This window comes from Egretta garzetta, unplaced genomic scaffold, assembly GCF_000687185.1.
Source record: "Egretta garzetta isolate BGI_Z169 unplaced genomic scaffold, ASM68718v1 scaffold500, whole genome shotgun sequence".
NCBI classification, from domain to species: domain Eukaryota; kingdom Metazoa; phylum Chordata; class Aves; order Pelecaniformes; family Ardeidae; genus Egretta; species Egretta garzetta.
In genome coordinates this window covers 173,476-190,773 of record NW_009258297.1, presented here as the reverse complement: position 1 = coordinate 190,773, position 17,298 = coordinate 173,476, and positions in this window count along the sequence as shown.

Sequence of the window (17,298 nt, the reverse complement as noted above, 5' to 3'; positions counted from 1 at the left end):
GACACTTTCCTTCCACATACCCTTACACATATTATAAAAATATATTCTAGGATTGTTTTTTCCACTTACAATGGGATATATCTGCAAAGACTGTGATCATAAGCTTTACTCCTTTCTCAGTGATCAGTGTCTCCATGTGGTGTTACAGTGTTCCCTTCAATTCTTTTATTTTTTTTTCCTTTTTACTATACATGGAAAATAAACCTGTTAGAATTTTTTAAAAACAGGATTAATAGACTTTTCCCGTTTAGTAGTTAGGCTGTCTCATCTGTCTTTGTCTCCATAACTATTTTTTAATCATACTAGCAGTTAAATTATTGTAATTATTCCAGTTATGCTATTGTATTGTAATATTATAGTGTATTATAATGCAATGTTACAATTCTGCCCTACAATGCCATTTTCCAGTTCTCTGATGCATACATGCCAATAATAATACTGGAATAAAAGTGGAATATGAGGGTGCAGGGATGACTATATTTTCACACAGTGCACTGGTGCTGACTAGTAGTGTGTTAGAAATAAATGTAAGCTTTTTTCCTCAGTATTTGTTTTTCTCCACTGGAAAAAGTATAGTAAATCATAATGTAAGTTCTTTGTGTATTTGTGAATTAATAGGAGCAAGCAATGAAGACTAATGGAAGAGTCTACGAAAAAAACCCATCATTTCAACCAACAATCATTTTTCTGAAGGAGATCCATAGCGTTGGGGAAGATGGAATCAGATGTCTGCTCTCTTGACCTTTCCTAAATGTCCAGTGACTTAAATATGGAACCAATTTTTTTTTCTTTACAGGGTAGAGACAAACCACAGTGGGAAGTGTAGCTGTCAACAGGAATGAAATTTGTAAAAGAAAGAGGATGCAAGCTACAGAGAAATGAAAGAGGAGAGAAAAAAATCCACATAGCAGGTCACTTTGTATAGGAAAATCAAAGAAAAATCCAGACAAGTTGGCAACATAATATAGGTTTTGAAAACAAGATTTTCTCAAATAAGTTGATCTACAACTTTTGGAAGTCATTACATATTAAAAAGTGATTTATTTATTTATTTATCATTTAGTGGCATCATACTTATACTGTGTTGATCAAAGTTCAAAATCCGGCTAGTAGACTGGCAGTATAACTCCAAATCTAGTGGTCAGAATCCTACAGGTAGGACTCCTGTTGTGGACTTGATCAAGAAAAAGAAGCAGTCAAGGAAATCTGTTAAATTGATCTCCACAACAAAATCCCCAGGGTAAGTACTGGATCTATACAAATACTGTACATGAAAAATATGTAGCAAATCCACCAAAGGACCATGAAGATGATTGAAGGACTGAAGTGTCTTTCAGATGAGGAGGGACTAAGAAAGCTGGGGATGTTAAGCCTGAGGAGAAGGCTCAGGGGGATCTCATCTATGTGTATATATATCTGATGGGGGGCAATGAAGAAGATGGAGCCAGACACTTCTCGGTGGTGCCCAATGACAGGACAAGAGGCAGTAGAAACAAATTAAAAATAATTAAATTCTATCTGAACACACTTTTTTTTTTTTTTTTGCTGTGAGGTTGGTGAAACCCTGTAGCAGATTGCCCAGAGAAGTTGTGGAGTTTCAATCAAAGACCATATTTAAAACTTGAATGGACACAGTCCCAAGCAACCTGCTTTGGGTGACTGCTTGAGGAAGGTGTTGGGCTAGACTATCTCAAAAGCAGTCTTTTTTTCAGAAATTGGATAGGCAACTACAGACCAAAATGGGAAGTGTAAATATGTTACTTATTAAATGGCAAATCTGAATTTCAGAAATCAGTCTAAGCATTTTAAAATGTTAAATACTATTTACTCTGAAATTATTACTGCTTTTAAGATCATTGAAAAACTATATGCAAAAAAAAATTACCTGTGACTGTTTTTCAAAATTCTGTTTTAATTTATAGTAACTCAGAATGTGCTTTCTTCTCACTCTTTGTTCTGCAACATAATTCAGTAAAAGCTTTGTCATAATTTCACACATTTTTAGGTGCATTATCTGTAAGAAAATGCCTCTTTATGAAACAAGCCACAGTTCTCAAAATAAAGGTTAATAATTTCAGGGCGCTATGTGGGACCATGACTCCCTGGGGGGACTTTTCTGGGGCTCCACTGGGGTAGCAGGGAAGGGTCTGTCAGCCAGGGCCCGTGTCACCACCTCAGCTGGCAGCAGGCAGCAGGATGGCACCATGGGCAGCTCCAGCCCAAGGCATCAGGCACCTCCCTGGGACAAGGACAAGGCTGTGCTGGGATGTGGGCCTGCAGGTGGACCCAGCTTGGCAGGGCCCATGGCAGGCAGGGCAGGGCTGCAGGCAGCTGGAGACTGGCCCTGCTGTAGCATCACTGGGGCAGGAGTCAGAGGTCCCATGGAGCTGAAATGGGGCGATCCTGGGCTGTGGGCAGCATGGGAGGGAGGTCTGAGAGAGGCACAACCAATATGGTCCATTGGTGCAGAGACCCTGTAATACCATAATTCCTGTTTATTACTAACTATAGATCTCTTTTGAATATCCTTTGCTGTCTGAACATCGAGTATGTTCATATTTATTGCACTTAATGATTATCCAGACAGTAGATTTAATGACTATAAATTAGTATCTGAACTTTAAACCATGCATTTTCTTCTTCACATTCCTTTATATGTCTCTGTTAAAAAAGACATTTATAACATGCTGAGCAACTTGTTTATATTGGCTGACTCTCAATAATAAAAAGTCTCAGTAAAGGGATTTTTTATGAGAGTTTTAATTTCATCAAGAAATGGAAAAAAAAAAGAACAACAAAAATACCCCTTTCGTGTTACTGAACTCTAATTAACCCACATTATTCAGTGATTTTGACATCAAATGTCCAGATGTACTTTTTCTAAATAATTTTCAGAACAAACCCACATTTTACTGTAACCTTGTTACAAAATCTGTTGTTCAGTGTTATTCCATACTTTCTAAGTCTTGAAGAAAGGGCTAGTACCAGCACAGCCAGCTAATTTCCTGAGTTTATATAGCATAAAATGCTCACCTGACAATAATGCTATGTTGCTACTTTTAATAAATAAATAAATATATATTACTTTACATGCTGGGCCTACATACGTCAGGAAAAGTACTCCTTTCCGTGTCACAGATTCAGAAAATCACGTGTGCAATCTTTAGTTTGTCTAATTACAGTATTAAGGGAACAACAGGAATAAATTAATATTTTCTAATAAAACCAGCTATAACCAAGAAAAAAACCCCAACCAAACAAAAACAAACCTAAAGAGGACTGATTGAATGGCATAGCTACTCACTAATGATTTTAAATCAAGCACAAAAGTACCTAAGACTGCTCATTTCCCCTCATGTCTGTTCAATGGCACAAAAGACTTACATTTGGAAGCATTTTGGTGAGTTTTTTGGTGTTGTTTTCACGTTTTTATTGTATAAATTGAATGCAATTCTAGTGTTTTGTCCTTTGATTTTCCCCTGAGCTTCCTGTGGTAGGGTTATTATGCTGTGTTTCAGTCCTTTCCAAACATTGTTTCTGAAACTTGATAATTTTAAGGCTATGATGGTTTAAGTTTGGAAATGTGGTTGATTTTCTGAGATGGAGAAAAAATTTTCTGCTGTTTTTGCAATCTTAAAATAAGAAAAAAATTTTATTAATTATTCAATCCAACAGAACAAAACTTTGTAACTATGAAAACTCAGCGGATTTCATATGAACTTTCTTTCAATTGAAAATGCTAAGCAAATATTGTAATTTAAAATTAAAACTATCAGGTTATCATCAGAAAAAAAGATTCTGAGAAGAAGTAAAATACATTTGTTTTATGATTTCTTTTCATGTTCCTAGTTGGTAATTGGTGATTCTGACAAGCTGTGATTCTATATGTTTAACAAAGCCCCTAGCTTTCAAGATATTATACAGCAGTGGTTTTCTGATAAGAGAGTAAGTTCATATTTTAATGATGCTATCTTGAGATTTTAACATCTTGCATATCAGTAGATAAATGACAGATTGAAAATTTTGAGCCATCTTGTTTAAAACGAGTAAATGTCATATAGTTCAGAAGAAAGAAAATACTATTTTAGTGGATTACTGACTGGATAAGTGCCTTTTATAAAATATATAAAGCAAAAGTAAGCATTATCTAAAGTAGTGGTGTAACAGATGTAGATGAGAGTGAAAAGGAAGCAAGTGCAAATTATTCAGTTAATTGGTTTTCATATAATTAATTCATAGTCACTTTAATCAGAGCTTAAAATAAGGAATTTTAAGTCATTTCACCTCACAATGAATCATTTTTCTTTATTATACATTCATTATTATTCTTCCTAGGCTTCTCTGAAACTTTTTTTTTTTTGTCTCTTATCTTAGCAGAATTACTTCCTAAACCCAGAAGTTTCCAGAGTTCATGCTTAAACCTGCATAAGATTGAGCCTAATGGTCAACAGTTTTTGATGACAGCATAACCTAAACTTTTCAGCTGGTTCTTTTCTGTTCAGTGAAATCCAGTGCAGTGTTACTTCTTATCTGACTTCAGTGAAATGTTCTAATTTGAATATCTTTCTCCAATTGCTCTTGGTATTGATGTGACCTTCATCCTTATGGATTAGATATATTAATTTAAGCTTGGAATCCTGTCATTGAGTGTCAATTTCAGAGTGAATGGAGGTTTTAAAAGGAAAATAGACATACAGATATGAGAAATGACGAAACAATAATGAAATAGCAAATGGACAATATTTTTGACATTTCACAAACTGTTTAGGCCGTTCCTCTATCACGTGAAATATGTGATGCAATGATAACAGAAATCATGTACTATAACAGTGATGTATTAGAATACTTTTTTAATAAAGAAGAGTTTATTTAAAAGAAACAAAGTACAGACATAAATGTAAGTTATCAAGTTCTGGTGTAAATAATGTACTAGCACTGTGTAGTAGGCGTTTGTGTGTAATAAGGATGATACTTTACTTCACTATCCTACTGAAAGTCATTCAGAAAATGATGCTTTATTTGATTCTAGATGAGCCCTGTATATATCACAGCAAACTGGAGTGAAAGGATCTACAGTCTGAAGCAGCTCTGGAAATTTCAATTTTGCACTGTTTCCAGGTGTGTAGTTTAAGATAAAGAATTGTTAATTTAACAATAGCAATTTAATTGCTGAGTTAAAAAAATGCAGCTACATAATGAAATAACATTTATTTTGCTATTTGTAACATGAAATTTGTATTTTTTTTCTGTCTTTCCTTGTTTAAAATGACTGTGTTTTCCATACATTACCAAATCAATTAAATGGGTGGGATAACTCTCATTTCTATATTACTTTTTATATATTTTTATGGCATTTGGGTTGGTTGTTTTTATTATTATTTAAACTCCATATAGTTAATATTTCATGTAAATACTATAAATTATATAAATTTGATGTAAATTCTTAATTCCATGCTCCTACAGAATGCTAGGTTGTGATGTCTTGTTTACTAGAGTTCCTCTGGTACCAAAATGGAAGATATAAAAGGCTGTAGTTGAAAAAAAACCATTGTTGTCTAAGGAATAAAATAAATCAAAATTATGTTTCTAAATACTTTAGATGTTTAAGAAAGTATTAATTCTCTTTTTGGTTAAAATCTCATGGCCTGGACCCATATTTACTCTGTATCTAAAAAAAATGCACCAAACCTCCACATGCATTACCCTGCTTCAAAAGCTAATACCATAAAATTGGGAATGTACCTTTTGTGACATATTGAAACAGAACAAAAATTAATAGGGAGAGATGAGAAGGAAACTATTCTGCAAGATTTTGCAACAGTTCCTAATATGCAATAATATATTCTGTGTATGAAATTCAGTGCTGTAATCATATTCATGAGGCAAAATACATCTTGCTAACTAGTACTTTAAGTTGCTTGTTCAGAATATGCATCACTGTGATAATTACATTTATGTGGGATATTCTCATCTTTTGATGCAGAAAATTTCTAATAACCAATAAAAAATTATTTTTGTCTGTGTGTGCAATGTAGATAGCTGTTTGCATCTTATCTTTTTTTGAAACTGGAGGAAAGGAAGACTCTGTTCTTGTCTCTGGAAGATATGAACATTCCAAGTTTTTGAAGCATAATTCAGCCAGCTAAGAAGTTGTTGTGGGTTAACCTCACCAAGCAGCTAAGCCCCACACAGCTGCTTGCTCACTCCCCCCTCAGTGGGCTGGGGGAGAGAATTGGAAGGGCAGAAGTGAGAAAACTTGTGGGTTGAGATGAACACAGTTTAATAGAAGAAACAAAAGCTCTGTGCAGAAGCAAAGCAAAATAAGGAATGCCTTCACAACTTTCCATCGATAGGCAGATATTTAGACGTTCCTGTGAAAGTAAGGCTCCATCGTGCATAACAATTACATGGGAAGACAAATGCCATAACTCTGAACTTCCCCCTCCCTACCTTCCTGTATACTTTACCAATATTTAACAAATGTTATTTATTCTTCCGAGCCTTTCATCTTCTCACACGTGCCAAGTTTTCCCAATTGTTTTGGAGAACAACTGTATTATTTTGCTTGATAAATGTGTCTTAGGCAGAGTAATTTTTTCTGTCCCCACTGAAAACAAGAAACACACAAATTCTTTTTGCCATATTTTTCTATAGGTGTGAAATCTTTTTGGAGTAATAAACTTATTGTATATAATGCCAAGCTACTTTCAATGAATTAAAATGGAGCTATTCAACTTTTCATTAGTTTATATATCTACTTTTCATCTGCCCTACAGTTGGAGGTTTTAGTGTTACTTTGCAGAATTCTGTGTTTGCAACATTTGTAACTTTAAAGAACATCTCATGGTGCTGGAGTCTCTCCTTGGCACACTAAGGCAGTGTGCATAGACTCCACAGCTGATGAAATCCATCAATAGCTGACATGTTCACTGTCCTGTACAGTGCTCATATTTCATTTCAGGTAAAATTCTTATTTTAGTTAACATCTATTTTTCTTGTTTGAACTCCTTATGCTGAGGTGAATGAGATGGCATTAGTCCATATGTGCTATCTGGAAGATGCGTGAGTATTTGACACAGTATTGGGTTTACATGGCAAAGTGTTGGGGGCAGGGGACTACAAGGTTGTTTTCTGTGAGAATAGACCAGAAGCTGTCTCCATGTTGGACAAAGCCTGTCTCAGTTGGCTGCAAGACAGATCCGCCACTGGCCAAATCTGAACCAATCATCAACGTTGGTAGCACCTCTGTGACAATATATTTAAGAGAGGGTAAAAAATGCTGTGCACCAGCTGTGAGAGAGGAGTGAAAAAGTGTAAGAGAAACAACCCTGCAGACACCAGGGACAATGAAGAAGGAGGGGGAAGAGCTGCTCCAAGTGCCAGAGCAGATTCCCCTGCAGCCTGTGGAGAAGACCATGGGGAAACAGGTTGTCCCCCTGCAGCTCATGGAGAGCCCCACACCACAGTGGGGTATGTGCCCCAAAGGAAGCTGTGACCCTTTGGAAAGGCCACCGTTGGAGCACTGTTGCCCATGAAGAGTAACCCACACAGGAGCAGGTTTTCTGCCAGAGCCCATGCTGGAGCAAGTTTGCTGCCAGGACATGTGGCCCGTGGGGGACCCACACTGGAGCAGTGCATTTCTGAAGGACTGTACCCTGTGGAAAGGACTCACACTGGAGCAGTTCTTTAAGAAAGGCAGCATGTGGGAACGAAGAAGTTTGTGAAGGACTGTATCAAATGGGAGGGACCTCACACTGGAGCTTCGTGAAGAGGAAGGAGTGGCAGAGATGAAGTGTTATGGACTGACTGCAACCCTCATTGCCCATCCCTCTGCACCACTTGTTGGGGGGAGGAGGTAGAATAGTTTAGAGGGAAGTTGAACCTAGGAGGAAGGGAGGGTTGAGGGGAAAGTGTTTTAGTTTTGTTCTTATTTCTCATTCTCTTACTCTGTTACAAGTTATGGGCAATAATTTAAATTAGTTTCCCCAAGTCAAGTCTGTTTCGTCCATGATAGCAATTGGTAAGTGACGTCCCTGTCCTTATTTCCACCCACAAGTCTTTTGTCATATTTTCTCCTTCTGTCCTGTCGATGGAGGGGGACTGATGGAGCAGATTGGTGGGCACCTGTCAGCCAGCCAAGGTCAACCCACCACAAATGTATATGCAGGCCCAAAACAAAGCATCCAACATAAAATTTCAAAGCAATTCTTGAATTAGTCAGACATACCAGAGTTCAGTAAACAGGGCTTCCAAGGAGGTACTCAACACTTAATGGCTTGTGTGAAAGGGGACAGTAAAGAGGTGGTGCCTGAGGCTTCAGGGGACTGAGAGAGACAGCACAACTATGGTGGTTCTGTGTCACAACAGACAGTGCCTGGCCTTGCTGGAGCAACTCTCCCAGTGCATTCGAGGAAGCTGCTCTGCTCTCAGGTTGTGGGTAGTGCCTGGTGCTTCTCCTTGAGATAGGGTGTCATGTTGTACAGAAGGAAGGACATCTAGAGACTACACTAAAACAAATGGAGCATTGAGTCTCCTAAAATGGGAGAACACAGATAATTGTGACTTCTGGCAAAAAGTAAGGTATTTCTTTCTCCACTTCCAGGTGTGCACTTTTAAAACAGGTATAGGGCTATGGCATTATATAAGGAAGAACATGTTGCCTCAGGGGAGACATTTGGACCGGCTGAGCTTGATCCATGTACTGGCACCAAGTAGAAACTGGAATTAGTAGTAGCTGGAGACACCCTCTGTAGGGGTCAGCCTCTGTCTCCCAAACAGACTTTCTGTAATGCAAGGCTTATTGCTTGTCAGGAGGTCAGATCTGGGATGTTGAAGAGAAATTGCTGAGGCTCATATGATTTTCAGACTCTTGTCCCTTACTGTTCATCTGCTTTGGCATCAATGATACTGTCAAGGGAGACCTGGAGTTTATCAAGAGCAACTAGAGGTTTCTGGGCTGTAAAGGATGCAACATGGCAGCTCAGGGAGCTCCTTAATTCTGTCAGCAGATGAACAGATGAATCTAGTGAGTCAGTGCCTGGTTGTTTGCATGATATTTCAGGCAAGGCTTTGGATTTTCTGACTATAGCACTCTCTCTGAGGAATTAAGACTACTGGGGAGAGATAAAATACATTTGATGGGATGAGGAATAATCTCTTGGCCAACAGTCTTGTTAATGTATTGAGGACGGCTTTAAAATAGGTTCACTGGTGGCTGCTGAGAAAAACCAAGGTAGCTGGGAAGAAGGAACATAGATTTTCTAGGGGAAAATTGTACCTGAATGACCTGATTGCCTTCTGTGATAACTGAACCTGTGAACAAGTGGAGAACAGTGGAAGCTGTTTATCATGACTAATAAGGATTTTGACATATTTTCCTGTAGCCAAATTGGAAAGGTGGACTACAGTATGGAAAAATGGCAGGAGTGCTGGCCTGAATGGACTGTGATTAGCTGTGTAAAATCCAGCTGGATACCAGTTAACAGTGGTGCTCCTCAGAGATGAAGGCTGGGGCCAATTTGTTTAACATCTTCATTAACAGTCTGAATGATATGTTAAGATGCACCTTTAGAAAGTGTTATTGTTGATACCAAAGTCTGTGAGGGGAAGACAGTGATGATACAGAGGTACTGAGACAGCCTTCACAAATGGGTTGAAGTAATCTACATGAAGTTCAACAAAGGCAAATGTATGAATAATCCCATGCAAATGGGGACTGAATGGATGTAAAACATCTCTGCAGAAAAGGAGCTGGGTCCATAGGGACAACAGAATGAATACAAGTCAGCAAGGTGTGCTTGCAGCGAGGAAGGCTATTGCATATTAGGCTGTGTTAATAAGAGTAGAGACAGTAGGCAACCTCTACTTGGTAATTTCAACAGCAAAATTAAAGCATTGTATCCAGGTTTTAGTTCCTAATAAAAAACACATATGAAAAAAACAGAGCAAGCTCAATAGAGGACCACAAAGGTAATTAGAAGTTTGAAATATGTGACATACAAAAAGAGAATGAGAAAACTGTCCTCAGTTTGCGAGGGAAAAACTGAGGAAGGATCTCACCGTTAACTTCAGCAGCAGTGGGAGGGTAGAAAGAAGATGGAACCAGAGTTCTTAAAGATGCCTAGGAAAAAAATTAAAGGTAATAGCCAAAATTTGCACCAAAAGAAATTTTTATTAGAAATTACAAAAATTTACTCACAATTAGTGTGCTTAAACACTAGAACAGATTACCCAGGGAGATCGTGGAATCTCCATTTTTGCAGGTACTCAAAATTAGGCTGAATATAATCCTAAACAAACTGTTTAAACTTGGCAATTTGATCTTCAAAACAGTACTCTCTTTGAATAAGAGGGTGTACAATTAGTCCCTTCCAACCTACTTTTTTTTTTTTTTTTGTCATTCTGTGATTTTAAATGACTCCTGTATCTCAAAGGCTTCTTTTCTTCAGTGATTCACTACATTTGAGCTACCTGGTAAGTCTTATGGCAGTGTAATCACAGAATCAAGGAATGGCAGGGGTTGGAAGGGACCTCCAGAGATCATCTAGTCCAACACCCCTTCTAAAGCAGGGTCACCTAAAGCATGTTACACAGGACTTCATCCAGGCAGACTTTGAATATCTCCAGAGAAGGAGACTCCACAACCCCCCTGGGCAGCTTGTGCCAGTGCTCTGTCACCCTCAAAGTAAAGAAGTTCTTCCGCATAGTCAACTGAAAGCTCTTATGTTTCAGTTTGTACCCATTGCCCCTTGTCCTGTCGCTGGGCACCACTGCAGAGTCTGGCTCTGTCCTCGTGACATCCACCCTTCAGATATTTGTATGTAATTTTACCTGATGTATTCTGTAAAGAGAACTGTTGAGGAAAATGCCTTAAATATTTTTATAATGTATATTAAAAATTTTGCTCAAAAATGTCAATTTAATATAAATGAAAATTTGGGCTTAAGTAATGTTCTAACAGGTGATAGTGGACAAACTTTTGTTCCAGTGTATAAATGCCATCACGAGTACCATCTTTTTTAAAATATAAGTTTATTTACATTAAAACCCCCTGCATGTTTCTTTCAATTGTGCTGTGTCCTTAGTGATCTGGTTAAAAATGAATAAGTATATTTAGAGACTGATAAACACTGAACAGGTATTTTTTAAACTTAATATCAGAGTACAACTTTAGAAAGATTATGTTTCTTTCATGCTTTCTTTTTTTCATGCTGCTAAGAATAAGTGAAAACATCAAAACAATTTAAACAAAAGTTAGAAAAAACAATTGTGTATTGATATGTGAACTTCTATAAGGAATTTGTAAAGTCAGAACAAGAATGTTTCAAAGAATCTATGTTCTAAGTAAATACAGCACTTGATCTACATCTATGCTGAGATTTTCAGATACTGGTACTTAAACAAAATAATTCAATCTGTATGACATTATAGATATTCTCAGCATGTCCATCAAATACTGTTTGTTAAGTTAAAAGTGAGTATTCAAAAAACTGCATAAGAGACTAAGCAGTTTGTTCTCTTTTCTTTATTGTATTTCCAGTTGGTTAATCGCTGTCTAAAGATGGCAAGGTTAACTTTCATCCTTGGAGGTCAAATACTTATTATTAAATGCATGGTCCACAGGGTACCAGATTTACCATATAACTCTAATGACCTGCATAAAAGAAATTTTCTTGGCCTTGAGCTGGGGATGAACAGTAGAAGCAAATAGAGGTTTTTCTGATTTACATTCTGGGGACATTTCTGTTATTACTCTCAGGTCTTCAGAAAGATCCTCTATAAATTCACATCCTACTTATTCACAAGTTTTCACCATTAATATAGATAAAATGTTTTATACATATGCACACAACTGTATAAAAGATTCTAAAAGCTATGTAAAATAAAAGGACTTTAGAACATTCTTACGCATGTAGCACCTTTTTCTATTTTCAGTTTTTGTTCTACATTCAACATTTCTCTACAGAATATGCATGACTTTAAGAAATTTTGAAATTGTCTGAAAGTAGTGATTATACAGTTCGTTTATCATTATCATGAGGTTTTTTTCTTATATTAAAATCAGCAAATCATTTCAACATTTAGCAGAAATAATCTGTAGTCATATATTCCAGTCTGAATATGATGAAGGAATTGTTTTGACTATTGTAAAAAAGTGTGTCAAGTGCTTCTTGAAAGAATCAGAACAATTATGCTATATGAAGGCAGCTAACCATATAACGAGAACTCCATTTACAAGATGAGATAGAGACCTGTGACAGATGTATATATGCCAGGTGAACTTTACTTACTATACTGACAGCCATTAGTACTAGGCCATACTAAGCATAGTATAGCAGTGTATGTCAGCGCATAATAAACATTTCAGAGAAAAGATGTCACACTTAATTTTTCAGTTGTGGGAATAGGTTTCAGATACCAAAGCAAACACATCTCAGTTGTGTCTAAGTTATTCTTTGGTTTAAACATTCCAAGAATTTCCTTATGTAAAAGGCTTCTGTTAAATCAGTCATTTTCTCAGTCTAATCTAAAGTTGTCTTCTACATAATGTTGCCTACAGGTAAAAATCTGTGTCCCTTCTCTGTCCCATGGCATTAGATTTGGTTCTGTTGGTGTCATTGAACCCTTAAATATATTTTGCAGCTGACATATATCACTTTAAAGTCTGATGTGCTCTGGCATATTCCCCTCCAAAATCCTTTTAGCATGGTAGTAATACAGCAACAATGGTACATTCCTTTGTGCTCAGAGATTCCGTTGCTGTGGGGTGGATAAATAAACTGTCTCTCTGAGAATATCTGTCTTCTGAAGAATGGGCATATTTCCAAACCGTTCTGAATAAGAAGAGATTAAATAGAGATCAACATCTCCTAAGGTAAATGTGATCTAGTAAGTCTTCTAATTACGAAAGACACTAAGTTTGTTACTGAAGGAATGCTTTATGTTACAGGCTAAGTTTAAATAAAAGTACTTTCCTATAGAGCCTCATTTGTTGAGTCTTGTCTATATTTGGAAGACATTTTTCAGTACTATGCACATTACTTCCCCTGTTATTTCTTTGGGATATTTCTCATAAAGTTATTGATTACTTTGTGCACAGAACTGTATTGAAAATCTAAAATGAACTATTTAGAGAAAAGTAGGCAAATCAGTTGAGACAAACTCTTATTAATATTGCTGCAGTAGGGAAGATACATGTCTGAGTGTCCTGAGGCTCACTATGAAGTCTGGACAGGGTTAGGCTAAGACCTGACTGTACACATTAGCTCAAGGACCAGACCTTTGAAAGTTTGAGCATTCATAGTTAGCACTAGCTGTATTAAATGGAACTGCTGTGGCAGAAACTCCCATAAAATTTACAGTGGACTGAGGGAGAACGTTTGTTACTGATGAATGTGTAATCCATGTCTCATGTTGGTTTCTGAGGAAGACTTGTACAGACCAGAGACTATAAACTATGTGAGGGTTTCATGTTTCATGAAATGTTTAAAGTAAATTTATAAATAAAGGCACATAAAAGCACAAGAAACGGTCAACCAGTTGCCTGAATAGGCAAGACAAGAATTAACTTGCAAGTGCCCAAGGCATCAGGCTCCAGACAGACTGATTAGAGCATTTTCCATATATACCCTATGACCTGGAGAAGGGTGTAGTCATGGAAGATGTGTCATGGCTGCGAAGGATACAGATGCAGTTTTACTTCGTTTTAGATATGAAGGGCACAAAATTAGAAGCTGGGAATGCAATTTGATATGGCAGCTAAACTGGTCTACTAAGTAGCTGCTGTTAAAATTGGTAGTCTAGTTTCCCTGTCAAAGACTTCCACCACTTTATCTGAATTTTGGTCATTATTCTTTGGGTGACATGAGGTCAGCCAATCCAAGAAGGAATTCAGAAGGAAGAAAACCCCAGACAAATTTATATAATCTTCTAACATTTTAGCTCCCTAAACTAACTTGTCATGAGGTCAGGCAGTGCGGAAGACCGGACTCCTGACGCCGACCAATATGATCTCCAGAAACCGTTTATTATAACTTTGCATACAGCTTTTATACTCTTCCAAACCCCGTACACACGGTCACGTAGGCTTTTCTAATTCGTACATACTACTGTCTATCCAACAAGCATATAAGCCTCTAACTCACTCATTGGTTATTTCATTGTCATCATCTTATCCTACTTGCAGTTTCTGCTTCTCTATTCTAGCAACTAAGCTCCGTATACTAGCCAAGCATTTCCGCTTTAATAGCGTCCCGTACACTGGCTAAGCATTTCCCTTTTAATAGCATTCCAACCCTATCAGAACCTGATGTCCTTGTTCTGCTAGGAATGTATCCACAAGGCAGGCACCACTACTGGTACAATACGGAGGGCAGAAACTCTCAGGTAGACGTTAACAGGCCGATTAGTCTCACCTCCATCCCTGGAAAGGTGATGGAACAGCTCATTCTGGGTGTCCTCTCCAAGAAAGCAGAAGAAAAGAAGGTGATCATGAGTACCCAGCATGGATTCACCAAGGGGAAATCATGCCTGACCAATCTGATAGCCTTCTACGATGGCATGACCAGCTGGGTAGACAAGGGGATAGTGGTCGATGTTGTCTACCTTGATTTCAGCAAGGCTTTGATACTGTCTCCCATAACATCCTCATAGGGAAGCTCAAGAAGTGTGGGTTAGATGAATGGACAGTGAGGTGGGTTAGGAACTGGCTGAACAACAGGGCTCAGAGGGTTATGACTGGCAGGGCAGAGTCCAGTTGGAGGCCAGTAGCTAGTGGAGTTCCCCAGGGCTCGGTACTCAGCTCAGTCTTGTTCAACTTGCTCATCAATGACCTGGATGAGGGGACAGAGCGTACCATCAGCAAGTTCGCTGATGACACAAAACTGGGAGGAGTGGCTGATGCACCGGACGGCTGTGTTGCCATTCAGTGGGACTTGGACAGGCTGGAGAGCTGGGCGGAGAGGAACCTGATGAAGTGCACCTGGGGAGGTTGAACCCCGTGCACCAGTACAGGCTGGGGGATGACATGCTGGAAAGCAGCTCTGCCGAGAGGGACCTGGTAATCCTGGTGGATGACCAGCTGACCACGAGCCAGCAGTGTGCCCTTGTTGCCAAGAAGGCCAATGGTATCCTGGGGTGCATTAAGAGGAGTGTGGCCAGCAGGTCGAGGGAGGTTATCTTCCCCCTCTACTCTGCCCTGGTGAGACCCCACCTGGAGTCCTGTGTCCAGTTCTGGGCTCCCCCGTTCAAGAAAGATGAGGAACTCCTAGAGAGAGTCCAGAGGAGGGCAACAAAGGTGATGAGGGGACTGGAGCATCTCCCCTATGAGGAAAGGCTGAGAGAGCTGGGCTTGTTCAGCCTGAAGAAGACTGAGAGGGAATCTCATTAATGCTTACAAATATCTTAAGGGTGGATGTCACGAGGATGAAGCCAGACTCTTCTCAGTGGTGCCCAGTGACAGGACGAGGGGCAATGGGCACAAACTGAAGCATAAGAGGCTTCAGTTGAATATGAGGAAGAACTTCTTTACTTTAAGGGTGACAGCACTGGCATAAGCTGCCCAGGGGGGTTGTGGAGTCTCCTTCTCTGGAGATATTAAAAACCCGCCTGGACGATGTCCTGCACAACCTGCTTTAGGTGACCCTGCTTTAGCAGGGCTGTTGGTCTAGATGATCTCCCAAGGTCCCTTCCAACCCTTGCCATTCCATGATTCTGTGATTCTGTGATGTTGAAGGGTTGCTTCTTTTAGTGGTTAGTCATATATATTAATTAATTAAACAGGTATATTCTTTGACACTGAGACCAAACATTGTCTGACCACCTATTTTTAGATTCTTCTAACCATTGAAACAAAGTGGTCACATGAAGACTTTCTATTGGGAGTGTTTCTTAACCCATGCTGTGCTAAGGTATAATTTTGGAGAGTCTTAGGTGACTTGGGCCAAAACTGTTCAAGGAATTGCTCCAGGAAAGAGATTATTAAATTCCAGTGTCTAAAAACTTAGTTTTAATTTGCAAATAGATAAAACCTATTAAAACATATTAGTTGTAATCTAAAGGAGTACCTAAAAAGACCCACAAACAAAAACTATGAGGGAGCTCTCCGGAGCAAAGTGGCCCTAAGAATTTGGGTCACCAAATAACTTTCAGTTCAGAGCAGAAATCTGTTGATCTATAATGACTGGATACATCTCAGACTCTAAAGTAGTCAGAAAGTTATCTATTTGGTCGACATGGACTATGACTCTCTTTTGCTTGTATTCAATACTGTATTCAGCATTGTAATTGATGCAGAAAAAGGTTTTAGGGATGCTGACTCTTGGCATGGCCTAACTTCTTTAAATTTTTTTAGCCTCTGTTTTAAAGAATACTGGAATATTAGAATTTTTTAAGAACCCTTACAATTACCTGAAAACTACTTCCAAAGTTGAAGCATCTTTCTCCTTGACATCTTTTCTAATTTTGTTTCAAGGAACCCTTCATTACTATGAGAAGATTGAATTGTCCCACAGGGTTTAATATTCTAATAGCCGTAAAGCTTTTCTCATGTGATAATTACTTTTCAAATTATGAATTATGTTTTAAGCATGTGGGCAGAATGCTTTGATTTTCTTGTTCAAATGTAAACACTCTCAGTGGGTAGTTAAGAATTCCATAAGTTGATGAATATTTATATATATTCATGAGGCTTGACATTTACCATGTTGTGCATATTTATGATCTAGTTCTATGTTAGAGTTCTTGAGGGAGGTTAGGTAGAATAAGCCCTTATTACTTTTCGGTGTAGTTTTTAATGTTCCTGAATTTGGAACACACCTGCTTGGCAGGTTAAATGAATTGCCACTGTGGGCCTACTTGGGACAATGTTCATTTCATGAGAAGTAATGGAATCGCATAAAATACAGAAGGACAGCAATGTAAAATCTTTCATATGAATTTTCATAAAATCACAGAATCTTTGAGGTTGGGAGGCACACCTGGGAATTGTCTTATCCAACTTTCCTGCTCAAAGCAGGATGAACTAGAGCTGATTACAGTCAGCTTTTGAATATCTCCAAACATGGAGACACCTCAATCTCTTTGGGAAACTGATTCCTGGAGCTGACGATCCACACAGTACAAATTTGGTCCTTATGTCTAAGTGGAATTTATTCTGTTTCAGTCTGCGCCTATTGCCTCTTGTCCTGTCACTGGACACTACTGAGAAGAATCTGGTTCCCTCTTCTTCATTCCCTCCTATCAGCTATTTATACACACTGATAAAATCCCACTGAGCCTTCTCGTCTTCAGCCTAAGCAG